Source organism: Schistocerca piceifrons, chromosome 3 (assembly GCF_021461385.2).
Source record: "Schistocerca piceifrons isolate TAMUIC-IGC-003096 chromosome 3, iqSchPice1.1, whole genome shotgun sequence".
Classification (NCBI taxonomy): domain Eukaryota; kingdom Metazoa; phylum Arthropoda; class Insecta; order Orthoptera; family Acrididae; genus Schistocerca; species Schistocerca piceifrons.
Genome location: NC_060140.1, coordinates 195,752,772 through 195,780,025, shown reverse-complemented (window position 1 = coordinate 195,780,025; position 27,254 = coordinate 195,752,772). Strand labels below are relative to the sequence as shown.

At 44.5% G+C, this 27,254-nt stretch overlaps 1 protein-coding gene and 1 pseudogene across 2 annotated transcripts in view; one reads left to right on the top strand and one right to left on the bottom strand.

The window, feature by feature from the left end:
• LOC124788337 (complexin) overlaps nucleotides 1-27,254 on the top strand; it is a 723,750-nt gene that overhangs the window by 430,916 nt on the left and 265,580 nt on the right. The window lies entirely within an intron of this gene.
• On the bottom strand, nucleotides 26,283-26,400 carry LOC124790646 (annotated as a pseudogene).

The window sequence follows — 27,254 nt, the reverse complement described above, 5'->3', positions numbered from 1 at the left end:
ACGTCTGCCATCACATAGCTGGCTGAATCCCAGGACTATAATAACTGAAAAACAATAGTACCAACAAGAAGGAGTTGTGCGACATAAACGAAAGTTGGTCGACGTGTTTCTACATCTGAAAGATGATCTCTGGTGAGATTTCGTGCCTGTCACAATAAGAGTGACGCTAGTGGCATCACTATGAGGTTGCAAATCAGGGCCGGCCGTGGTGGCCGAGCGGTTCTAGGCGCTTTAGTCTGGAACCGTGCGACCACTACGGCCGCAGATTCGAATCCTGCCTCGGGCATGGATGTGTGTGATGTCCTTGGGTTAGTTAGGTTTAAGTAGTTCTAAGATCTAGGGGACTAGCGGTCTCAGATGTTAAGTCCCACAGTGCTCAGAGCCATTTTGCAAATCAGGTTCGCTTTAAATACAGGCTGTAACGATTGTGAGCGTTAGTTAAATTTGAGACTGGACTTCGTAAATTGATGTCAGTCAAGAACGACTTCAGGGCGACAAAGCCACCATTTCCAGCAGCTCACCGGGTTTGAACGCCGTCGTGTAATACGGCCACGAGGAGTTGGGTGTTCCTTTTGCGATACTGCAGGAAGACTTATTAAGAATGCAGGCACTGTACATGACTGTTGGCAGCGGTGATCACGATAATGTAAGTCGCAAGGAAACCGTGCTCTGGACGACCACTTGGCACTACCTACAGAGGAGACAATCGTGTTCGGGGTATGGCTCTGGCGCATCATTCTGCATATGCAGCAGCAAATTGATCAGCAGTTGGAACCACAGTAAGGCAGCGAACTCTTTCAAGTCGGTTACTTCAAGGACAACTCCGATCAAATGGTTCAAATGGCTCTGAGCACTATGGGACAACTTCTGAGGTTATCAGTCCCGTGGAACTACTTAAACCCAACTAACCTAAGGACATCACACACATCCATGCCCGAGGTAGGTTGGGGCCCTGCAACCAAACTGTCTGCGTGCTAGACACACTAGATGTACACCTGGAGTTATGGTCTGGATCGCAATTTCGTATGACAGCAGGAACAATCTCTTGTTTATCTCACGCACCCTTAGTGGAAATTTTTATGTCTATTTAGGTTCTATTTAGGGTCTATTTGAGGTTCGCCGATGACATTGTAATTCTGTCAGAGACAGCAAAGGACTTGGAAGAGCAGTTGAACGGAATGGACAGTGTCTTGAAAGGTGGGTATAAGATCAACATCAACAAAAGCAAAACGAGGATAATGGAATGTAGTCGAATTAAACTGGGTGATGCTGAGGGAATTAGATTAGGAAATGAGACACTTAAAGTAGTAAAGGAGTTTTGCTATTTGGGGAGCTAAATAACTGATGATGGTCGAAGTAGAGAGGATATAAAATGTAGACTGGCAATGGCAAGGAAAGCGTTTCTGAACAAGAGAAATTTGTTAACGTCGAGTATAGATTTAAGTGTCAGGATGTCGTTTCTGAAAGTATTTGTATGGATTTTAGCCATGTATGGAAGTGAAACATGGATGATAAATAGTTTAGACAAGAAGAGAATAGAAGCTTTTGAAATGTGGTGCTACAGAAGAATGCTGAAGATTAGATGGGTAGATCACATAACTAATGAGGAGGTATTGAATAGAATTGGGGAGAAGAGGAGCTTGTGGCACAACTTGACTAGAAGAAGGGATCGGTTGGTAGGACATGTTCTGAAGCATCAAGGGATCACCAATTTAGTACTGGAGGGCAGCGTGGAAGGTAAAAATCGTAGAGGGAGGCCAAGAGATGAATACACTAAGCAGATTCAGAAGGATGTAGGCTGCAGTAGGTACTGGGAGATGAAGAAGCTTGCACACGATAGAGTAGCATGGAGAGCTGCATCAAACCAGTCTCAGGAATGAAGACCACAACAACAACAACAATTTAGTGATTCGACCGGTTGTGCTGTTATTCAAGAACAGCATTCCAGAGGGTGTTTCCCAGATACCGCGGTTGCAACCCAACATGATCTACGGAGTATCGACCGGTTGCCTTGGCCTGCTCGATCGCCAGATCCGTTTCCAATCGAGCACATATGGGATATCATAGTACGACAACTCCAGCGTCATCCACAAACACCATTAAACCTCACTGTATTGACCATTTAAGTGCAACAGGCATGGAATTCCGTCCCACAAACAAACATTCGGAATCCGCACAACACAATGCACGCTTGCATTCAACATTCTGGAGGTTACACAGGTTATTAATGTGTCAGAATTTCGTATTTGTAATGGCTTATCTCGCGCTTACATTAACCTGTGACTTTGCAGTGTTAATCACCTCCGACGGGGCGAGCCACGTGAACCGTGGCATGGCGCCCTTAGACAGCGTGGCTACCCCGCGCAGCTCCATGACAGTTCTCGGCCATTCACTGCAATGAGAGCGCCCCTTGATCACCCACCATACAGACCGCACTCGGCTTCCTATAACGTTCATTTCTGTTCACGTGAACCGCTAGCTATGAAAAATACTTTTTGACGCAGACAACGAACTGCAGACCAGCGTAGAGGAGTGGCGGAAAGCACAGGCCGCTGCCTTTCATGATGGGAGTATTGGAGAGTTGGTACAACGCTTCAACAAATGTCTATGTCGGAGTGGCGACTATCTAGAGAAGTAGCTGAAAGATGTAGCAAACTGTTGCATATAAAACATTTTTGATTTTCATTGTGGTTTCTACACTCCTGGAAATTGAAATAAGAACACCGTGAATTCATTGTCCCAGGAAGGGGAAACTTTATTGACACATTCCTGGGGTCAGATACATCACATGATCACACTGACAGAACCACAGGCACATAGACACAGGCAACAGAGCATGCACAATGTCGGCACTAGTACAGTGTATATCCACCTTTCGCAGCAATGCAGGCTGCTATTCTCCCATGGAGACGATCGTAGAGATGCTGGATGTAGTCCTGTGGAACGGCTTGCCATGCCATTTCCACCTGGCGCCTCAGTTGGACCAGCGTTCGTGCTGGACGTGCAGACCGCGTGAGACGACGCTTCATCCAGTCCCAAACATGCTCAACGGGGGACAGATCCGGAGATCTTGCTGGCCAGGGTAGTTGACTTACACCTTCTAGAGCACGTTGGGTGGCACGGGATACATGCGGACGTGCATTGTCCTGTTGGAACAGCAAGTTCCTTTGCCGGTCTAGGAATGGTAGAACGATGGGTTCGATGACGGTTTGGATGTACCGTGCACTATTCAGTGTCCCCTCGACGATCACCGGTGGTGTACGGCCTGTGTAGGAGATCGCTCCCCACACCATGATGCCGGGTGTTGGCCCTGTGTGCCTCGGTCGTATGCAGTCCTGATTGTGGCGCTCACCTGCACGGCGCCAAACACGCATACGACCATCATTGGCACCAAGGCAGAAGCGACTCTCATCGCTGAAGACGACACGTCTCCATTCGTCCCTTCATTCACGCCTGTCGCGACACCACTGGAGGCGGGCTGCACGATGTTGGGGCGTGAGCGGAAGACGGCCTAACGGTGTGCGGGACCGTAGCCCAGCTTCATGGAGACGGTTGCGAATGGTCCTCGCCGATACCCCAGGAGCAACAGTGTCCCTAATTTGCTGGGAAGTGGCGGTGCGGTCCCCTACGGCACTGCGTAGGATCCTACGGTCTTGGCGTGCATCCGTGCGTCGCTGCGGTCCGGTCCCAGGTCGACGGGCACGTGCACCTTCCGCCGACCACTGGCGACAACATCGATGTACTGTGGAGACCTCACGCCCCACGTGTTGAGCAATTCGGCGGTACGACCACCCGGCCTCCCGCATGCCCACTATACGCCCTCGCTCAAAGTCCGTCAACTGCACATACGGTTCACGTCCACGCTGTCGCGGCATGCTACCAGTGTTAAAGACTGCGATAGAGCTCCGTATGCCACAGCAAACTGGCTGACACTGACGGCGGCGGTGCACAAATGCTGCGCAGCTAGCGCCATTCGACGGCCAACACCGCGGTTCCTGGTGTGTCCGCTGTGCCGTGCGTGTGATCATTGCTTGTACAGCCCTCTCGCAGTGTCCGGAGCAAGTATGGTGGGTCTGACACACCGGTGTCAATGTGTTCTTTTTTCCATTTCCAGGAGTGTATTTCGAGACTGATCGGACTTTACTTTCCGAATAGTCCTCGTAAAATGACTCGTTCCACATCACTATGATTTATCATGCAAAATTGTACATGGAACATAAACTAACTAACGAACTACAAAGAAATGGAGAACTGTGCTATACGAGTCGAGAATATGACCTATAAGCGATAAAATGACAAATATAGCTGTTACAACACGGAAATCTACAACTAAATTCGCTGTGACAACTTCAGTAATCTCATCCCTTTTCTTTCTCTCTCCTCCACCTTCAATTCACATACAACATTAGTAGTAGTTTTTAGGTTTTATTTAGTACCTTAAAGCTAGGTAATAATTTTCTGGAGACAATTTTCCAGTAAGCTTGTACATTTCTATCCTTCTTCTGCAGTAAATCTGATCATCGTCAGAGGCCTCCTATGTGATATGTGCGGTTCCAAAATAAATATATCTATGAAGCAGAATAAAACGCATCCGATACTGTAGAGCAGGGGTCTCCAAACTTTTTAGTCCGCGGATCACATTGATTCCTCCACGAAGTCATAACGGCCAAGATCTAGCTAGTGGGATTAAAGCACTCTAGCACACCATGATCACCGTAATGTAAGGCTAAAGGAAAGATGAAATCGCAAAATCTAAGGTTGTGGGAATAGCTAGCACTGAAACGAACTACGATTTTTATTTAATTACATAATTTTGATTGGTGGACGTACCTGACCGAAATTCTGGCGAATTTGACCGACAAAAAAGTACGTCACCGCACATTCTGTATGTATTTTACAACGTAATCAAAAGAAAGTGAAACTTCGCTTAAGAAGCATCTTCCACAATGATTGATTACTAAGGGTAGTCGCCGAAGTGGCGTCCATTTGAAAGACTTGCACCAGACTCGTGAGTAGAATAAAGTGCAAAGAATTTTTTTACTTAAAATGTTTTCGCCAAACTAGTCTGTTAAACGTTCTTTTTTTTCACTATCGCACGGAGAATGGTCTGTCTGTTTATTGTGGATAGCCACAAGTTTAACCATGACCTTCCGCTTTGTAAAGATAGAGCTCCGACAGTGTCGCGATGTATTGGTCGCGATAGGTCTCGAAACTCAATTGTTGCCAGTATAGGTACCACCTCAAATATTTGGTAGGCCGGATACCGGGGATGACCGACCAGCTAACGCGGGCTGGTTTGTCGGGCTTCGCGGGCCGGTTTCGGCCCGCGGGCCATAGTTTGGAAACCCATGCTGTAGAGTGATAGTGGATATTTTATTCTAAGCAGCAGGTAGATAGTAACTGTGATTTAAAGCAACATAATAATCAGTGCTTTTAATAAGCTCCGATCACACTTACGCTGGACCTAGAGTTGTGGGCTCCTACAGTTCTCTTCAAACTGATTAATTCATTTATTACATAACTAATTTCTTACTAGGTCGTAAAAATGTCATGTTGCATTACAAGCATCTACAGCCAACAGTTGTTAACCAGTAAGAGACATGGTAGGCTTTTGGTGTTTTCACTAGCATAAAGTCCGCCTTCGCATTCTAACACCGCACCTCACTTTGAATAGGGAATTGTGGAGGAATATCGGCTTGCGTAACGCAGAGAAATAATATGCATTCATACTAAAAAAAACTGCACCAGAGAATCAAATTTGCTTTATTTTTCTCAGTTGTTTGGCTAACGCGATTCCCACTTGGCAAAGTTTTTCTGATGGTGAAAGAACAGACCCACCTTTGTCTACAAAAGCTGTTAGCCCGACTGCAGAAAATCTTTTGGTCATTATTCTTTCAGAGACTCCTTGTTGACCTTTCGAACGACTTAGAGATTCTCAACAGACAGAAGCCTAAGACACAAAAAGCAGCCCTTCAAGACAGCATCAATATTCACGGCCAATTAACCGTGAAAACTGAAAACCGCCGAACCCACGCAGTTCTTTAGTCGGCGCTCTCTCACCTGCAGCAACTCAGAGAGGTTGGCAGCACTGACTCCCTCAGCAGTTTTTATTTCCAAAAGGCATTACTCTCACTTCTACTGGTCCTGGTAATTTTTAATTCCGTCTGTCCAATTACTCTGAGGTAATTGTCACAACTAAATTTGCGTCGTGATCCCGTTTCTCTTATTCACTGGAATTTATAATTAACCGTTACGAGAGCCACACGTTTCATTCTGCAGAACTGTAACGACCCTCTAGGAATGGTAAAATGGAAGGAGTAATCACCCCGTTGTCATTCCCAGTGCTCCGTAAATCACCCGGAGGGCAAAAAACGAAGCTAAGCCATTGGCAGACTGACCGACAATTTTTTGCCTTTCCACAGTGTCTGTTATTAATAAAACTTGCCATTCACAGGATAATCGCACGAAATGTTCGCAGACGCAATTGAAATCTCGTGCGTCGTTAAAGAAGGATCGGTTGTAACAGAACCAAACAGTTATTCCTGAAGTTTTGTAATGCATGCAGTTGTGAAGTGACGGAAGAGTTTGCAGTTATTTAGCTAGTGTGAAAAGTGGGTAGATCACACAATTATTGCTCAGCATAACACGTTACGTTGCCACAGGTATCATCTTCATATCATATTGCTATTATTACTATAAAGTAACAAATTAGTGCATGTGCTCATTCAGTTTTGATGTCTCTTGCATTTGAATTTGCAAAACTGTGTTAATATATTATCATTACAGTAATGCAATCTTAAGATGGATCTGTGACAACTGAAACCCGCAATTCAGTTCAACAATTGTTGGATAATCATACAAAATGTTTTTTTTTTTTTAGTTCTCGTTGCCAGGAAATTTAATTTACTTAAGAACCACACACATTTCCATTGTTTCTTCTGCTTAACACGCATCGTTCTTATGCATTCAGTAATTAATTAGTGACAAGAAATCGTCAATAATACTAACGTTAGTTACTGGTTTGGAAACAAATAGCTGGCAGTTAACTTCCAAGTAATGTAATCTTGTGACCACGTAAAGGCATACTGGAATTGGTATTGATTCTAGTATTTGTCCAGATACTTTTAGGAACTAAATGCGTAATTGACGACCGCGAGTGTTCTGTAATCCGACAGACACACAGAACAATCTTACATGGTTCCAGCGAACAAATGTGGCCAACGAGGAAAAGGGTTAATTTTTTCGCCAGCGCTTCTAGATTTGCGTAAATATTGTAGGCGCTGTTTCGCGGTACCTAATTACTGTTTTCAGCGTACACTTAATTATTTCAAGCTCTGTTCCATGTTTCTCTATCTGGAGTTCTCTTCAACATTTGCTTCGATCCAAACGTGACCCTCAGATCGCGTTCGATTTACTAGCTCAGAAAGTCTTTCAGTGATCTGTTAGTACTAATTATCACAATCGGTATATTTTCAGATCTGGTGAGCAACGAATTTTAATATAGGCTCATTACGCAAACTACTTTTACCAGCAGCGGCGTCGAAGAACTATCGGTTCATGCACCAGATTTCTCGTGTTGTCAATGAAAGACTGTTATTTTTCAGAAGAAAATATATGTTTTTCGTAATACACTTTGAAGTCTATGGATTGCTTCTTCTGACGCATGGATTCTGTCACTGAAGTGAGCTTGTGAAAGGTCTGAGAAACATCCAGCTATGGTTTACATAACCTCACCGTTGAGTCTAAAAAGGCTTAAGCCATCCTTCACGTGGATGATCTAAAAGTGTATCATTTTCAACAGGATTATGATTACTTTTGATTTCAAATACCTATTTTTTTATCATTTGCAAACAGAAAACCATGATATTTACGAACTTTCACCTACTTTTCGGTGTAACATCAAAAACAATAAAAATAACCGTGTGGGCCCGGTGTTCAATTTTATCTATTTTAACGGGACACAAATAACGCAACTACGTTACAAAGCCATATAAACAACACTTACAGCTGACTTACGTTGTTTTGCATCTAAAAACATAACAGAAGCGAAATTTCACTAGTATCGACGCCCTCTCAGAATAGATCCGAGAGCTATAGCTTGCCCTCGTCGGAAAAGTAGTAAGAGTGATGAGACCCTCATAGCTACGAGGTAACTTTTGTGGCGGTGTTCGTAGCGACAAACACTTGGCTGTAGAAATGGCTTACGAAGTCACCGCCACACTTTTAATAGCGGGCCGACCGGTCCGCTGGAACAGTAAACAGAAAGATGAAACCCCAAACACTCTGATTAAATAAAAGTCGGTACTTATCTTTATTGATGAAGATACAGAAACACAATAGTGAACTCGGTGTCTACAGAATCTGTCTAGTTCGAGTCGGAGCGGCTAGGTCAGCGTCGGCTGACGACAAACAACAACTCTGCCGCGATGAACACACAACTGACTAGCAAGTACACAATTCGGTGGCGAGTATACAACTGAGCGGCGAATACAGAACTGTCCAAGCGCTCGCGACTCCAGCGCTTAAGAAGCCAGAAGCCAGCGGTGGCGCGCGCAGACTTGCGGCGATTTGCTGTCTCGCTGGCGCTGCTTATGCGGACGGCGTCCGGACTTTGATGCTGCCAACCTTTTGGCAGCGGGCTCGGGTGGCATTACTGGCTAGGATATAACAGTAACAATGAATTCTGATTTCTTTATCAGCAGACTTGTACGACTGCGTTGTGGTTGAATTCACTAAAAACATTTTACTGTCTGAAATTATGAGGGAAAGTCAAAAAGTAAAGACTTTTTTTTCAAAATATGAAGTTTTTATTGGTAAAACAGCATTGGGAGTGGCACCATTTCACTATATAATCTCCCTCATTCTCTCTGCACCTGATCCATTTTTTGACAAACCTACCTCCGTCCTGGAAGCAGGTTCGTGACATTGTGCGCATGCTCTCTTGCATCACCTCCACAACCTCGTCATCGCACTAAAGCTCGCATTTGCACAGGTGTTCCTTCATTGGATCAAAAAGGTGAAAATAAGTTGGAGTTAGTGCTCGAGCACCTCGAAACCAAGATTTGAAAGCACTGGATTGTTTCCCAAGCTGTATGAAGACAGACGTTATCCTGAATCAAAACGTGGACTGTTGAAAGCTTTCCTCTCTCCTTCGTCGTGATTTCGGGTCTCAGCTCACGTAGTAGCTTGTAATAGCTGTCACTGTTCACTGTTTGATCTTTAGGAGTGTTATATACGAGGGGTGTCCAGAAAGTAAGTTCCGATCGGTCGCGAAATGGAAAAGACTGAAAATCCGATAAAGCTTTGTACAGATGTGTTGGGTAGTGTCTCTAGTATGACCCTAGATAGCATCACGTCGCTATTCTCATTTATGAGCTCACAGTGAGTGCGTAAAGATGTCTAGAAATTAGTGCCTCCCGCCAAGTACGAGAGCCTGGTGAGAAATTTCGCCTGAAGCTATGCAGCCAACATTACATAACTGTCATGCTGTTTCTTCTTCAAGACAATTCTCAGCCGGATTCTGCAGGGCCACTGAATATGCTCCTACATCGTTTTCAGTTGGAAATGTTTGATCACTCACAGTACAGCCTGTAACTGTCCCCCTCTGAATTTCATCTCTGCTCACATGAACCACTGGTTATGAAGACAACGTTTTGGCACGGACAACGAGCTTTAGGCCAGCGTAGAGAATTGGCGGAAAGCACTGGCGGCCGCCTTCTATGATGAGGGTATTGGAAAGTTGTTTCAACGCTACGACAAATGTCTAAGTCAGAACGGCGACTACGTAGAGAAGTAGCTGGAAGGTGTAGCTAACTATTACAAATAAAACATTTCTGATTTTCAATGTGCTTTCAATTTCGCGATCAATCGTAAATTACTTTCTGGACATCCCTCGTATATCAGCAGCGGACCTCCAGCACCCTCAAGGAACAGTCAGTATCAACTTTACTGCAAAGGCGAGCTTTCAGAACTTTTTTACTGCAGGCGAATATGGACAAAAATGGCTCTGAGCACTATGGGACTCAACTGCTGAGGTCATTAGTCCCCTAGAACTTAGAACTAGTTAAACCTAACTAACCTAAGGACATCACAAACATCCATGCCCGAGGCAGGATTCGAACCTGCGACCGTAGCGGTCTTGCGGTTCCAGACTGCAGCGCCTTTAACCGCACGGCCACTTCGGCCGGCTGAATATGGACATTTCCGTACCTTACTCCGCTGCTTACCCTCTGGTTCGTAGTGATCGAACCACGTCACATAAACGGTAACTACGCAACTCAGAAAGTCTCCTACTTTTAATTCAGATCGCCTTAAATCTAATTTCGTCTCTTCCAAAAGTTTCTGTTTGTATTTTGTCTCGCAGTTCGAGTGCTACCAAACGAGCACAAATTTTGTGATAGTTTATAGATCCACGGACAATTGCAAGTTCTGCAGCTTCGGCACGACGATTATCACGAGCATTCGTTCAACCCTCGCTTTAGTCTGTTATGAAAGTGGATAGCACCCACGAACACTTTTCATCACAGACAGATACGTCCACTTCTGAAGCGATTTACTCATTCGTGAATTCGCTAAGAGAACTGTCACCGTACAGCAGTTGCATTCAGCGAATAACCTTTCCAACTTTAATTCTTTCCGAGTGCAGAAAACTTATCGTTCAACTTACTGCCGCATTGTCATATACGGGCAGCGGAACACTCATTATAAAATGTCCTTAAATCACGAGTAGAGCGATTCACTGAAACAACTCAGCTAAGGCACAACAACAACAGTGGGGTTGAGGCACTGTTGAGCCAATGCTGTGATTGCTGCAGTCTTGTGCAGCAAGAAAAAAAATTACCCTGACTTGCGATCGTATGTTAGCCATGCATGCATAAAGAAGGGAGTATTGTCTATAAAGTGTTCGAAAGAGCTTAGCATGTATTTGGATGTCTGTTAATTCGGTATATTCTGATTAGAGTAGTTCGTATTAAACCGTGACCGCTACCTAACAGGCATGAAATTACGATTGCCGAAATGTGACACTTAGCACATACAATTACATCGTGCACGCGCGCCTATAATGAGCCGCTCACACCCTGGACTTCGATTGGAATTTAGCCGAAGTTTAATTGCTAATCTCCGATTCGTTTCGTCAATATTGTTCGTTGATGAAAGTGCTTTCAACCGTTATGACAGCAACAATACATCTCAGCTCCGATGGAAGATCGAATGCCGCTCCTGAGACTATTTTTTTTTTAAAAAAGCAAAAAAAAAAAACAGCGCTTTAATCAGAAACTGGAGAACTGGGTTATTTTGATGAGGATCGTGCACGTACATCTATCGTGAATTGAGGCTCTTTAGTGTGAAACATTGATTCCAACACACCGCATGACATTCTTATCGTCCGCAGCTCGTGGTTGTGCGGTAGCGTTCTCGCTTCCCACGCCCGGGTTCCCGGGTTCGATTCTCGGCGGGGTCAGGGATTTTCTCTGCCTCGTGATGACTGGGCGTTGTGTGATGTTCTTAGGTTAGTTAGGTTTAAGTAGTTCTAAGTTCTAGGGGACTGATGACCATAGATGTTAAGTCCCATAGTGCTCAGAACCATTAACCAACCTTATTCTTATCAAATATTCGAGCTCTCCACTGCTGGGAAACATCAGCATTTAAAACAAAAGAGATGTGACTTACCGCATTCCTAATTTTAAGTGTATGAGCGGTTACAAGACTACAGAATAAAATGTAACACAAGAAACAGTTCGTGCTAATTATCTCAGAGAAACGTAGCACGGACAGACATGTATGATTGAAAAAAACATTTAACAATTCAATTGTATGTCCTATGGAGAAACTGAAAATAAACTGTTGGAAATATTTTCTTTGTTTTCTAGTCAGTTAACGTGTCAACAAAATACTTTATATGAATAGAAAATTATTCTGCACTTTAAATGCGAAAATTTTTACGGTAGGCTATACCGTGATTGTTATTCATATCGAACGAAACAACAAGTCTACTGTTACCATTAACTCTTTATGTACATCCACCCCGCGTTTCAAAGCTTTAAACCTCCATCGCCAGATAGATTTATATGTCAAAATACGTCATGTTTGTATTGTGCTGCCGGCCCTGTGTCCGAGCGGTTCTAGACGCTTCAGTCCAGAACCGCCCTGCTGCTACGGTCGCAGGTTCGAATCCTGCCTCAGGCATGGATGTGTGTGATGTCCTTACGTTAGTTAGGTTTAAGTAGTTCTAAATCTAGGGGACTGATGACCTCAGATGTTAAGTTCCATAGTGCTTAGAGCCATTTAAACCATTTGTATAGTGTTACGACTTTGGAGTAACCTGTAGCACTGTCTAGTGGAGAAACAATACATTACTTAGCAACATGGTATTGGGGAGTTTTCTGACAAAAAACAAAACGTCATTGTACATGTGAAAATAAAACAACTAAAACAGAACACATCCAGCGGTCACAGGCTGCTTTCCCTGTCGTAATACATCACATGCAAGCTGTCACAATTTGCAACCAAAGATGGTGTCTGAGAATTCCTAGGTGCAAGGAATATGTACCAAAACAGAAACATTATTTCAAAGAACGAAGAACATATAGAAAAAAAACTATTATTTCATAGCATGTTTAAAAGCATTGTGGAGGTCTTCGGTTGAACCGACGAGTACATTACGTTACACCGAATATTTCAAGTGGTACACAATTCCTTTTCTGTCAAGTTTATATAGCTTAAATTTCGTAATTTACGAAATGATATAACCCGCATTAAAAGTGAAACATATTGGTGACAACAGATATAATTTGTCAGCAATAGTGGCTTACAAACTGTCAGTGGTAATAACGTTTGGGGTGACATTGGGATATTTCGCATGAAATGCGTAAATGCTTGCAGACGCCCAGACTCAGAGGGGGTTGGTTATTTTGCAGTGTGGCCATGGCAGGCGTCGTGAGCAGCCCACAGGGCAGAAATTGGACTGTCAGAGGCACCTAGTTTCCCCTTACAATTCACATAAGGCTACTGCCTGTACATTAGAGTATTCAGCCCTTCCTCACGCTACAAATATTCACTGGGCGCTGGTATGCACACGAATCAAGTGACGCATTTTGAGGGAAAACTTTTGTGACATAAAAAGAAACAATCTCCGTTCTGCGATAATGAGTTTCATAAAGAAAAGGAAGCTTATGGTTTAACGTCCCATTGATGATGATACTCATTAGAGACGCAGCACGCTCGGATTGCAGAAGAAATGGAATGTAAATGAGCCATGTTCCTTTGAAACTCACCATGCTGATGCTTAGGAATTTAAATGGTAATCGTTGAAAGAATGGCGCCATTGTTCTTTTGTTTAAACTTAGAAGTACGGCATTTGTAGTAGACTGAGCAAGAATTCTGCTGATTTCATTGTTTGTCTGGCTAAGGGCTCAGGTGGAAAATGTAAGACGTAGCTTAAGTAGGAATGAAGATACTCATTTTTTCTATGCTCCATACAGGAATGTAACAAAATAGGAAGTTGTTCAATGTAAAAACATGACATAGTTTAACATTTTTACCAAACTTCTCGAAAATTTCTTAATTGATTTACTTCAAATTTTTGTGGAATACTCTAATACTCTCTGTCGGACATAGGCTACTTATTTTTCAATATAAAGTGTATAAACATATATGTAACGAATTAGCGGAAATGTTGTTAGTAAAAATCTCGAAAAGTTCTTGAAATTCAGGAGGATCTGCAGCGAATTGACGCATGGTGCAGGGAATGGCAATTGAATCTCAATGTAGACAAGTGTAATGTGCTGCGAATATACAGAAAGATAGATCCTTTATCATTTAGCTACAAAATAGCAGGTCAGCAACTGGAAGCAGTTAATACCATAAGTTATCTGGGAGTACGCATTAGGAGTGATTTAAAATGGAATGATCATATAATGTTGATCGTCGGTAAAGCAGATGCCAGACTGAGATTCATTGGAAGAATCCTAAGGAAATGCAATCCGAAAACAAAGGAAGTAGGTTACAGTACGCTTGTTCGCCCACTGCTTGAATACTGCTCAGCAGTGTGGGATCCGTACCAGATAGGGTTGATAGAAGAGATAGAGAAGATCCAACGGAGAGCAGCGCGCTTCGTTACAGGATCATTTAGTAATCGCGAAAGCGTTACGGAGATGATAGATAAACTCCAGTGGAAGACTCTGCAGGAGAGACGATCAGTAGCTCGGTACGGGCTTTTATTGAAGTTTCGCGAACATACCTTCACCGAAGAGTCAAGCAGTATATTGCTCCCTCCTACGTATATCTCGCGAAGAGACCATGAGGATAAAACCAGAGAGATTAGAGCCCACACAGAGGCATACCGACAGTCCTTCTTTCCACGAACAATACGAGACTGGAATAGAAGGGAGAACCGATAGAGGTACTGAAGGTACCCTCCGCCACACACCGTCAGGTGGCTTGCGGAGTATGGACGTAGATGTAGATGTAGATGTAGATGGAATTGAGCTCAAATTTTTATATGATACTGTGATACACTTTCAGATAGACGTAGGCTACACATTTCTTTAATATATGCCGTACATAAATTTATAGATACGAAGGTATTCGGAAAGTAGGGTCCGATTGGGCGCGAAATTGACATAACAGTGAAAATCTGATGAAGGTTTGCACAGACGTGTTGAGCAATGTCTCTAGCAGGCCTGACGATCGCAGCACGTCGCTCTTTTCGGTTCTGATCTCACAGTGAGAACATAAAGATTACGAGAAAGTAGTGTCTCCTGCCAAGCATGAGGCCCTGGTGAAAGATTTCACCTGTAGCTATGCAACCGACATAACAGACCTGTCATGAGTTTCGTTCTACACGAAAATTCTCGGCTGCACTCTGCAGGGACCACTAAGATACTCCTGCAGCATTTTCGATGGGATGTGTAGAGAATTGGCTGAAAGCACAGGTGGCCGCCTTCTAAGACGATGGTATTGGAAAGTTGGTACAACACTACGCAGATGTCTAAGTCAGAACGACGACTATGTAGATAAGTAGCTGGAAGTTGTATCAAACTGTTACAAATAAAACATTTTTTATTTTTACAGTGGTTTCCATTTCGCGACCAATTGGACCTTACTTTCCGAATAGCCCTCGTCATACATAAAGGGGAAACGTTGTTAACAAAAATCTTGAAGACTTCGCTACCGATTTTACAAGATGGTACTTCAGTAAACGTTCGGACAGACATAGACGACACATGTTTTAAATATCTATGGTACATAAAACCTATGTCTATGCTACTGTATAAAAAGGTCGTTTGTTTAACGTTGTTACCAAAAATCTCAAATAGTGCCTAAACACGGCTTAAGGCCAGAGAGAGGGAAAGAGAGAGTGGAAGAGAAAATAGACAGAGAGACGGAGGCAGAGAAAATGGTCAGAGAGAGGGGTGAGGAAATGGAGATGGCTTTGGAGGGAGGAGATGGACAAAGAGACAGCGAGGAGGAAATGAAGAGACAGGGGGAGAAGAAGATTAGAGGGCATATACATTTCCTATGCATATTTAGCAATTGTGAAGAATTGCCGATTTTGCTATTTTGCTGGTGTTGGAACAAAGACATTGACGCAAATTCTCAACTGATCCTCACACACAAATATATATATAGGGTGTTACAAAAAGGTACGGAGGTACGGCCAAATTTTCAGGAAACATTCCTCACTCACAAATAAAGAAAATATGTTATGTGGACATGTGTCCGTAAACGCGTAATTTCCATGTTAGAGATCATTTTAGTTTCGTCAGTATGTACTGTACTTCCTCGATTCACCGCCAGTTGGCCCAATTGAAGGAAGGTAATGTTGACTTCGGTGCTTGTGTTGACATGCGACTCATTGCTCTACAGGACTAGCATCAAGCACATCAGTACGTAGCATCAACAGGTTAGTGTTCATCACGAACGTTGTTTTGCAGTCAGTGCAATGTTTACAAATGCGGAGTTGGCAGATGCCCATTTGATGTATGGATTAGCACGGGGCAATAGCCGTGGCGCGGTACGTTTGTATCGAGACAGATTTCCAGAACGAAGGTGTCCCGACAGGAACACGTTCGAAGCAATTGATCGGCGTCTTAGGGAGCACGGAACATTCCAGCCTATGACTCGCGACTAGGGAAGACCTAGAACGACGAGGACACCTGCAATGGACGAGGCAATTCTTCGTGCAGTTGACGATAGCCCTAATGTCAGCGTCAGAGAAGTTGCTGCTGTACAAGCTAACGTTGACCACGTCACTGCATGGAGAATGCTACGGGGGAACCAGTTGTTTCCGTACCATGTACAGCGTGTGCAGGCACTATCAGCAGCTGATTGGCTGATTGGCCTACACTTCTGCGAATGGTTCATCCAACAATGTGTCAATCCTCATTTCAGTGCAGATGTTCTCTTTACGGGTGAGGCTTCATTCCAACGTGATCAAATTGTAAATGTTCACAATCAACATGTGTAAGTTGACGAGAATTCGCACGCAATTGTGCAATCACGTCAACACAGATTTTCTGTGAACGTTTGGGCAGGCATTGTTGGTGATGTCTTGATTGGGCCCCATGTTCTTCCACCTAGGCTCAATGGAGCACGTTATCATGATTTCATACGGGATACTCTACCTGTGCTGCTAGAACATGTGCCTTTACAAGTACGACACAACATGTGGTTCATGCACGATGGAGCTCCTGCACATTTCAGTCGAAGTGTTCGTACGCTTCTCAACAACAGATTCGGTGACCAATGAATTGGTAGACCAATTCCATGGCCTCCACGCTCTCCTGATATCAACCCTCTTGCCTTCCATTTATGGGGGCATTTGAAAGCTCTTGTCTACGCAACCCTGGTATCAAATGTAGAGACTCTTCGTGCTCGTATTGTGGACGGCTGTGATACAATACGCCATTCTCCAGGGTGCATCAGCGCATCAAGGATTCCATGCGACGGAGGGTGGATGCATGTATCCTCGCTAACGGAGGACATTTTGAACATTTCCTGTAACAAAGTGTTTGAAGTCACGCTGGTACGTTCTGTTGCTGTGTGTTTCCATTCCATGATTAATGTGATTTGAAGAAAAGTAATAAAATGAGCTCTAACATGGAAAGTAAGTGTTTCCGCACACATGTCCACATAACATATTTTCTTTCTTTGTGTGTGAGGAATGTTTCCTGAAAGTTTGACCGTACCTTTTTGTAACACCCTGTATATATCAATTTGAAGGGTGTTCAGTGTTTTTAATTACTATGTGAAACAGGAGACACTCAGTTATTGTTGTTTATCACTTATCGTTCTCTGGAACCCACCGATGTTCGGAGCGGTGTAACATTATTAAAAGCAGTCAGATGGGTATTCTAGGATGCCAGTCATGATTTTTATACTGGTAAATTACTATTCAGAGAGGACTTTGTGCCCCTTGTAGTGATGGCTCACCCGAGCTAACACGAGGGAGCCGGCACACACTGTGCTCTCAATCTCACTTGATCCTCTTTTATGCTTCCTCAAAATGCCTCTGTCAGCAGTCTACGGCAGGTTTCAAGAGCGGCTGAGCGTTCAAAACACGCGCTGACGCCGCGTATCGCGCGACACGGGCATTCCATCCCCGAGAGCCATTCCTGTGCGCAGCGCTTCGCCAGAGTGCCCGCCAAACTAGGAGACTAGATGAAATTGCTCGTTGTGTGTGTGTGTGTGTGTGTGTGATCGAAGCCAATACACTCCGCCCTGTATGGAAATTGCATTATAGGCCCCACTCTGCCACGGGCACTTCCGCGCGTGGCGTACCAACCCGGCGGGGCCAACGAAGCTGCCGGCGGTTGGCAGCACTGTTTGCGCGCGGTACGTATTTGAAGCGCGCTTCGCAGCGGCGGTGCACTCCATCGGAACGCCGTCACGGGCAAATGTTGACAGCAGTCGTTATGGGCAGTTTATTCGCGGCCCGCCTGCCGGCTGGTTATTGACGCTGCAGCACAGCTGCGCGCTGTTCGCGCACGTGTCGGGAGTCCGTTCGGTCAGCTGAACAGCTTCGCAGTGTAGGCCGTCCGCAGCTCGTGGTAGCCGGCGGTATAGCTGAGCGTGTTCGGTCAGGTGAGTGCCCACCCTCTGTAATTAACACTAAACTGGGTGATGTTTTCATTGTGTCATCGATGGAGTTTCAGACGTATTCTGCGACATTCGCATAGAAACTATGGCGAAAAGTGACGAAGAAACAGGTAGACAGACAGACAGAACGAAAGAAAACGTGGTCTTGTGGTTAGCGACGATGCCTCTAGAGCTGGCGCATGGGTCTGCTCCTGTAAACTGAATCGGTAGGCCGAATGTAGGAAGTGAGTAGAAGCAGGAAAAGGTGAAAAATCTCTCGGTACTGCTCTTAGAAATGGTGTTAGTATATCACAATATTAACTGAATAAATAATACCGGGAATACCTAACTTTGCACTGAGGAGCACGTAGGTGCGAAGCCGGATGTATCAAGTTACACCGTTACGTAGTGGTTCGCCCACTATGAAATAGAAACAATGTTGCTAGGTCTTCTCCTCGGCGTCAAATGGGGAGAATCTGGAGCGGCGCTCGTAGAGCTGAACAGCGCCTGCTACAGGGCGTTGTCGTCGGTGTCGGTGTCCGAGTGCCAACTTATGATCTTGCACCTACGTCGTGGCATCGTAGCTATCGATACCCCACCCAACCTTTCTGAGACCATCACCACAGAGTGTAACCAGATATTGGCTACTATGCCCCTCACCCTCTCTCCTTTAAGAACATTATCGCTTAACTAAACTTTAGAATGAAAAAGAACTTTCTTCGAACTCATTTATTCGTAAAAGAACGAAAGATGAATGACTTTTAATTTTTGTAGGTGTTTGAGTGAACCACGAACAAATGAGTCAATTAGACAAATGTTACTGTTTATTTCTGACAATCTTCTTTATTGACTGGTGAAGAAATTCTGCTACTTACAGCTCCTTTCCCCAAAAGCAGGCTATTGCTTTTTGCTAAGCATGCGTCCGCTGCACCAATCCTGTCCCTAGCGACACTTGTTTCAACCGCATCCTTCACCCTATTTAATATCATCCAAATTAAAATCCGTGTACTATACTTATGGTTTGTAAATCACTGACAGAAATGGGAAGACTACATGTAGTCAATGTTTGTCTTCTGACCTTTACCAATAATAGTAACATAATTATTATAATACTTCTGTGTAGACCCTACAACAACGTAGGAGCAATTACACAGTTACTGTTGCTCGTATTTGTCGAGATTAGATTTATCATTGGCGAAGGCAATGAGGAAGCAATTTCTGGTCCGCTGCACAAACTAGCTGCAATTCGGAGAAGTATTTTCATGAGATATTTAAGAATATGTAGTGTATATATACACTATGTGATCAAAACTACCCGGACACCTGGTTGAAAATGACTTACACGTTCGAGGCGCCCTCCATCAGTAATACTGTAATCCAGTATGGTGTTGTGGCACCTGATGACAGCTTCCACTCTCACAGGCATACTTTCAATCACGTGCTGGAAGGTTTATTGGGGAATGGCAGCCCATTCCTCACGGAGTGCTGCACCGAGGAGAGGTATCGACGTCGGTCGGTTAGGCCCGGCACGAAGTCGGCGTTCCAAAACATCCCAGAGGTGTTCTATAGGATTGAGGTCAGGACTCTGTGCAGGATAGTCCATTACAGGGATGTTATTTTCATGTAACCACTCCGCCACATGCCGTGCATTATGAACAGGTGCTCGATCGTGTTGAAAGATGCAATCCCCATCCACGAATTGCTCTTCGTCAGCGGGAAGCAAGACGGTGCTTAAAACATCAATGTAGACCTGTGTTGTGCTAGTGCCACGCAAATCAATTAGGGGAGCAAGCCCCATCCATGAAAAACACGACCACACCATAACACGACCGCCTCCGGATTTTACTGTTGGCACTACACGCGCTGGCAGATGACGATCACCGGGTATTCGCAATACCCACACCCTGCCATCGGATCGCCACATTGTGTACCGTGATTCGTCACTTCACACAATGGTTTTCCACTGTTCAATCGTCCAATGTTTATGCTCCTTATACAAAACGAGCCATCGTCTGGGATTTACCGGCGTGATGTGTAGCTTATGAGCAGCCGCTGGACCATGAAATCCAAGTTTTCGCACGTCCCGCCTGTCATAGTGCTTGCAGTGGATCCTGATGCATTCTCAAATTCCTGTGTGATGGTCTGGATAGATGTCTGCCTATCACACATTACGACCCTCTTCAACTGTCGGCGGTCTCTGTCAGTCAACAGAAGATGCCGGCCTGTACGCTTTTGTGCTGTGTGTGTCCCTTCATGCTCCCAATTCAGTATCACATCGGAGACAGTGGACCTAGGTATGTTTAGGAGTGTGGAAATCACGCGTACAGACGTATGACACAGGTGACACCCAATCACTTGACCACGTCCGAAGTCCATGAGTTTCGCGCAGCGCCCCATTTTGCTACTGATATCGCTGATACGGAGTACCTGACAGTAGGTGGCAGCACAATGCACATAATATGAAAAACGTAGGTTTTTGGGGTTGTCGGAATCCTTTGGATGACATAGTGTATCAGTTTCACTTTCATAGATACATGGTACAAAGGAAATCTATAATACGTGATCTATGTGAGAAATATGTTATTCATGTATTTCTTTCACAAGCTGTAACCGCTACCACGTTGTGTCACGTGTTAATGTTAGTATTTATTAAAAATGTAATTATTTGTAACTTATGTAATCAGTATTACAGGTTTATGACATAGCGATAATGTAATGGCCTTTTAAAAACAATTTAATTTTTTGACCGAAACACAATCGAAAACCTTTGTTTCTACCCCTCAGAAAATTACATTTTACCTCCCATGGGTTAATTACCTCCAGGCTGGGAACCACTGCTCTAGACGGCAGGGTCCCGGCTCCGGTTCCAGCCTGGTCGGAGATTTTCTTCGCTCAGGCTGTTGTGTTTTCTTAATCAATTCATATCTTTATCGTTGCGCAGTTCGCTCAATTGGCGTCAAATAGAAAGACTTGCAACACAGAACCGAACAACGCCAGATGGTGTATCTGAGCCATAATGCCACACGATAATTTCGTTGCTCACCGTAGGACGCGTGAAATCGAGCGGATGTACAGGTATGGACAAAGAAATATGAACAACGGCCTAATACGGTGTACAATCACCCAAGCCCACAGCAGTTTGAGTATTACTTGGAACTGATATGTATACACCAATGGAAAAAGACCGATAGTAACCTAATTACAAGTTTAGTGATGAAAATCTTGAGCACATGGCGTCGTGTAAGTATGTGCAGGATATTGACCGCCTTGTTTCTAACATAATTAAAAGATTGAATCCGAACGCTAAACTCCTTATAATTTGAGTTTTTATAGTCTGTCTTGGGTGAATCACGGATATAAAGGACCTAAAGTAAAGATTCCATGGAAAAAAATAATATACCATTATAAAAATCATAACTGCAACTCTCTGATTCGCTTCTGACTGCTTCCACTAATGTTCCGTCGCTCTGGGTGCCGATAACGCCCAAAGAGTACTAAATGACAAAGCAAAGGATAAATGATGGTCCCAGCTTCATGCAACAACGAAGAAAAAACTGCACATTGTACAGTTGTTTGAAAATAAGTAACCACACTGTCATACATGTTCACTCAGCAAAATAAATGACTGATCACTTAACAAAAAATATGAATATACCTGTTTTCTGTGAATAGTAATAGACGCACTGCGCCTCTTAACCTTAAATTATGAAGAGTTTTTAAGAAATAATGAAAGATAACTGCAATAGCTCTGGCGCAAGTATGTGTCTGTTAATTCAGAGTGTATACAAATCAATGACAAGTCTAAATCATGTCACCACTTTCTTGCTTCTGCACGACAACCGTGAGTTGTTGATTTCGTATGGCAAGGTCCAGTGTCCCATGCCTCCACCGAATACGTAATCAATTCTCTGGATACTGGATTCCCTGGAACTCGAAGCTGCGTAGCGCTTTGGAAGATCTTCGCCGATTAGATGCAACAACTATTTTCCCAAAAATCTTTAACAATAGGATTTTTCCCCGCCTATCGCATTTGTGCTACAAAAAAGCAACTGACCGAAATTAATATTTTCCTAGATTACGTACGCAATTAACATTAATGTAAGTGGACCGTTACAGTACATAATTGTCTCGGTGAATATTTGAGGACTAGAACACAGTAGGTCATCCTAGAAAGCAAATGCTCCAAACAAGCGAAAGTAACTACGAGTCTGTCGAAACGAAGCGTAATCGGGCCTCTAATATTTTTAATGTATATAAACGATTTATCAGATAGGATCAGCAACGCTTTGTCTACAAGACAGTATCGCCGTTGGAAGTCACAAGAAAAAGAGAAAAGACCTGGATAAATTTCCACCTGGTTTATCGAATCGGAGTTTTGGTTAAAGATGGATGTATTTCAGACACCGCGTATAACAACGGAAAAGTATCCGATTACGTAGTGGGGAGAATCTCGAGCATGACGCATCGTTTAAATATTTAGGGGTAATAATACAGAGAAGCACGTAAGGGAAAATTCACGGAAAATGAGGGAAGAAAAATTGAAGACGTAGATATGTTGGAAGGGCTCTGGGAAAGTGCAGTGCCTCTGCAATGGAAGTCGCATCCAGGACGTTAGCGTAATGAATGGTATCATTTGGAGTCCTTATCAACTAGACATGACAGCAGACATCGAACAAATTCAAACAGGTGCTACTAAGATCGCAACACTGCGGCATAGGTCATCTGGAAATGTGACAGAACTGCTGGGGGAACATAAAAGGGAATCATTGGAAGAAAGAGGGCATAGTTGCCCCAAAACCCCGTTGAGTAAACTGTGGGAGCCTCCATTAGAAGAAGATTGAGGGATCATTGTGTGATCATTATGTCGCAGTCACCGTATATCTCGAAGAGGCATCATAGTAGTAAGAGAAGAGAGGACAAAGCGCGTGCAGAGTCATCGCGACAGCCATTTTTCACTCGTTCAGAACACGAATGGAATAGAAAAGAAAACTGATCGTATTAGTACGATGTACCCTTCGCCTTGTAGTGTGCATTGCTTTGTGAAATATCCGCTGACGGACAACAAATAGCAACACCAAGAAGGAGTAGTGCGAGATAAAATAAAGGGTGGTAGACGTGTTTCTACATCTGAAACATGATGTCTATTCAAATTTCGCACCAGTCGCCTAAGAGAGGCACTAGTAGCGGCAAAATGAGGATGCAGATCATCTTTGCTTTAATACACGCTGTAACAGTCGTGAGCGTTAGTTACCTTAGAGACTGGACGGTATGAGTTAACGTTAGTCAAGAATGACTTTAAGGCGGCACAGACGACATTATCAACTCCTCATTCAATTTGAACGAGGCCGTGTAATAGTGTTATGAGAAGCTGGATGTTCCTTCTGCGATATTGCAGAAGACTTGGCAGTAAAGTAGAAACTATATATGATTGCTGGCAGCGGTGTTCACGAGAATGTACGATCGCAGGAAGACTGAGCTCCGGACGGCACGTGGTACTAAAGAGAGGGAAGACCATTGTGTTCGGTTTATGGGTCTGACCTTTTGTACTGCATCAGCAGCAGCAATTTGAGCAGCTGTTAGCACCACAGTGACACAACGAACTGTAACACAAATGGCCATTAAAATTGCTACACCACGAAGACGACGTGCTGCAGACGCGAAATTTAACCGACAGGAAGGAGATGCTGTGATATGCAAATGATTATCTTTTCAGAGCATTCACACAAGGATGGCACCAGTGGCGACACGTACAACGTGCTGACATGAGGAAAGTTTCCAATCGATTTCTCATACACGAACAGCAGTTGACCGCCGTTGCCTAGTGAAACGTTGTTCTGATGCCCCGTGTAAGGAGGAGAAATGCGTACCATCACGTTTCCGACTTTGATAAAGGTCTAATTGTAGCCTATCGCGATTGCGGTTTATCGTATCACGACATTGCTGCTCGAGTTGGTCGAGATCCAATGACTGTTAGCAGAATACGGAATTGGTGGGTTCAGGAGGGTAATACGGAACGCCGTGCTGGATCTCAACGGCCTCGTATCACTAGCAGTCGAGATGACAGGCATCTTATCCGCATGGCTGTAACGAATCGTGCAGCCACGTCTCGATCCCTGAGCCAACAGATGGGGACGTTTGCAAGACAGCAACCATCTGCACGAACAGTTCGACGACGTTTGCAGCAGCATGGACTATCAGCTCGGAGACCATGGCTGCGGTTACCCTTGACGCTGCATCACAGACAGGAATGCCGGCCGTTGTGGCCGAGCGGTTCTAGGCGCTACAGTCTGGAACCGCACGCCCTCTACGACTGCAGGTTCGAATCCTACCTCGGGCATGGATGTGTGTGATGTCCTTAGATTAGTTAGGTTTAAGTAGTTCTAAGTTCTTGGGGACTGATGACCTCAGAAGTTAAGTCCCATAGTGCTCAGAGCCATTGCAACCATTTTTTGAACAGACAGGAGCGCCTGCGATGGTGTACTCAACGACGAACCTGGGTGCACGAATGGCAAAACGTCGTTTTTTCGGATGAATCCAGGTTCTGTTTACAGCATCATGATGGTCGCATCTGTGTTTGGCGATTACGCGGAGAACGCACGTTGGAAGCGTGTATTCGTCATCGCCACACTGGCGGATCACCCGGCTTGATGGCATGGGGTGCGATTGGTTACACGTCTCGGTCACCTCTTGTTCGCATTGACGGCACTTTGAGCAGTGGACGTTACATTTCAGATGTGCTACGACCCGTGGCTCTACCCTTCATTCGATCCCTGCGAAACCCTACATTTCAGCAGGACAATGCACGACCGCATGTTGGAGGTCCTGTACGGGCTTTTCTGGATACAGAAAATGTTCGACTGCTGCCCTGGCCAGCACATTCTCCAGACCTCTCACCAACTGAAAACGTCTGGTCAATAGTGGCCGAGCAACTGGCTTGTCACAATACGCCAGTCACTACTCTTGATGAACTGTGGTATCGTGTTGAAGCTGCATGGGCAGCTGTACCTGTACACGCCGTCCAAGCTCTGTTTGACTCAATGCCCAGGCGTATCAAGGCCGTTATTACGGCCAGAGGTCGTTGTTCTGGGTTCTGATTTCTCAGGATCAATGCACCCAAATTGCGTGAAAATGTAATCACATGTCAGTCCTAGTATAATATATTTGTCCAATGAATACCCGTTTATCATCTGCATTTCGTCTTGGTGTAGCAATTTTAATGGCCAGTGGTGTACAAACGGTTACTTCAAGGACAGCACCGGAAGCTCTGTAGCGTGCGTTCCGCTGACTCCAATACACCGCCATTTGCGACTTCAGTGGTGTCAATCGAGAGCTCATTGGAGGGCAGGTTGAAGGTCTGCTGTGTCTTCTAATGAAAGCTGGTTCTACCTCGCTGCCAGTGATCAACCTGTCTGGGTGCTAGACACACTGGACCTGCACCTACGGTTATGGATTCGGCTGCGATTTCATATCACAAGAAGCGCACTCTCGTTGTCATCCCACTCACCTCGGCTCCACATTTGTACGTCAGTCTGGTGATTCGACCTGCCCTTCATGAACAGCGTTCCAGGAGGTGTCTTCCAATAGGATACCGCTCGTCCACATACCGCTGTTGAAGCCCAACACGGTTGTAGAGTGTCGCCATGTCGCTTGGCATGCTTGCTCACCAGCTCTGCCTGCAATCGAGCACATGTGGGACTGTGTCATCGGACGCAATTCTAGCCACAACCGCAAACAGCATTACTGTCCCCGTATTGACCAACTGAAATGCCACAGGCATGGAACTCCATCCCACAAATTGACCTCCGGAAACTGTACAATACAGTGCATGCACGTTCGCATTCTTTCATTCAACGTTCTTGCGATTAAACCGGTTACTAACACACCAGCATTTCACATTTGCAATTGCTTACCTCGAGCTTACATTAATTCCCGAAATTTCATTACTCTACATTAACTATGTTTTTGTGTTACAATTTTTTTCGTCAGTGTGTGTAGATGTATAAGCACTCCGTCGTCAGGCCACGAGTAGCCTACCGGGACCATCCGACTGCAGAGTCATCCTCAGAGGAGGATGCGGATAGGAGGGGCTTGGGGTCAGCACACCGCTCTCCCGGTCGTTAAGATGGTATTCTTGAACAAAGTCGCTACTATTCGGTCAAGTAGCCCCTCAATTGGCATCACGAGGCTGAGTGCACCCCGAAAAATGGCAACAGCACATGGCGGCCTGGATGGTCACCCATCCAAGTGCCGACCACGCCCGACAACGCTTAACTTCGGTGATCTCACGGGAACCGGTGTATCCACTGCGGCAAGGCCGTTGCCATGTAGATGTATAGGTACAAATAAAAAACTAAAAAAAAACTCCGCTCGAAAATGCCCTTTAGGCCCAACTGTATCGACCGCCCGCAGTGTCACGCCCAACCCACAGGCGTCACAGGATGCCGATATGGAGGCGCCTGTGGTCAGCACACCGCTCTCCCGACCGTTTTGTCAGTTCACGAGACCGACGGGTATAAATCGCGAATTGAAATCGACTGAACTTTGATCTACTCTTGGCGAAGAAACTGTTTAACTTCTTGCGGACATTATTGTTTCTCCAGTCCACTCACCACAACCGTTGCTAAAATTAAAATGCGAAAATTGTGGAAGGTGAGTGAGTCTTTTAATCATCAAACCAATCTTTGCACATCTAGTAGTATGAGAGAGAGGACTGTCATCTTGGAATTTGCAAGCCCTCTTAGGAGCAATCTGTACACCATCGAACAAGAACAACTGGCTTCAATTATTCCAGCTGTTTTAAAGGATGGATTTACTTTGGCAATCGAATTCTTTAACAACCACAATATGAATTTCCAAACAACTGCAGAAAGTCAACCATTTTTCACAGTTGACAGTCGGAATTTTAGATTATTACGTTACCCTAGCTGTATACGAAAGTAAATACTCCGTTCGGTAGCAAAACGAGTGAAACTTGACTCTATGGGTCGCATTACTTATGTGAATATATTATTCTCCTTGAATCCTGAAATTTATTCTCTAACTATACGTGGTGTACAAGAGGTTTGGCTATAACACCTCAAGTTAGTAATGTTTCGTTCATGCAGTTACTGTCACCACTGTTCGTTGAAGCCGCATTTTTATCATATCCAGCAATCACATACGTGGCGACAGCCTAT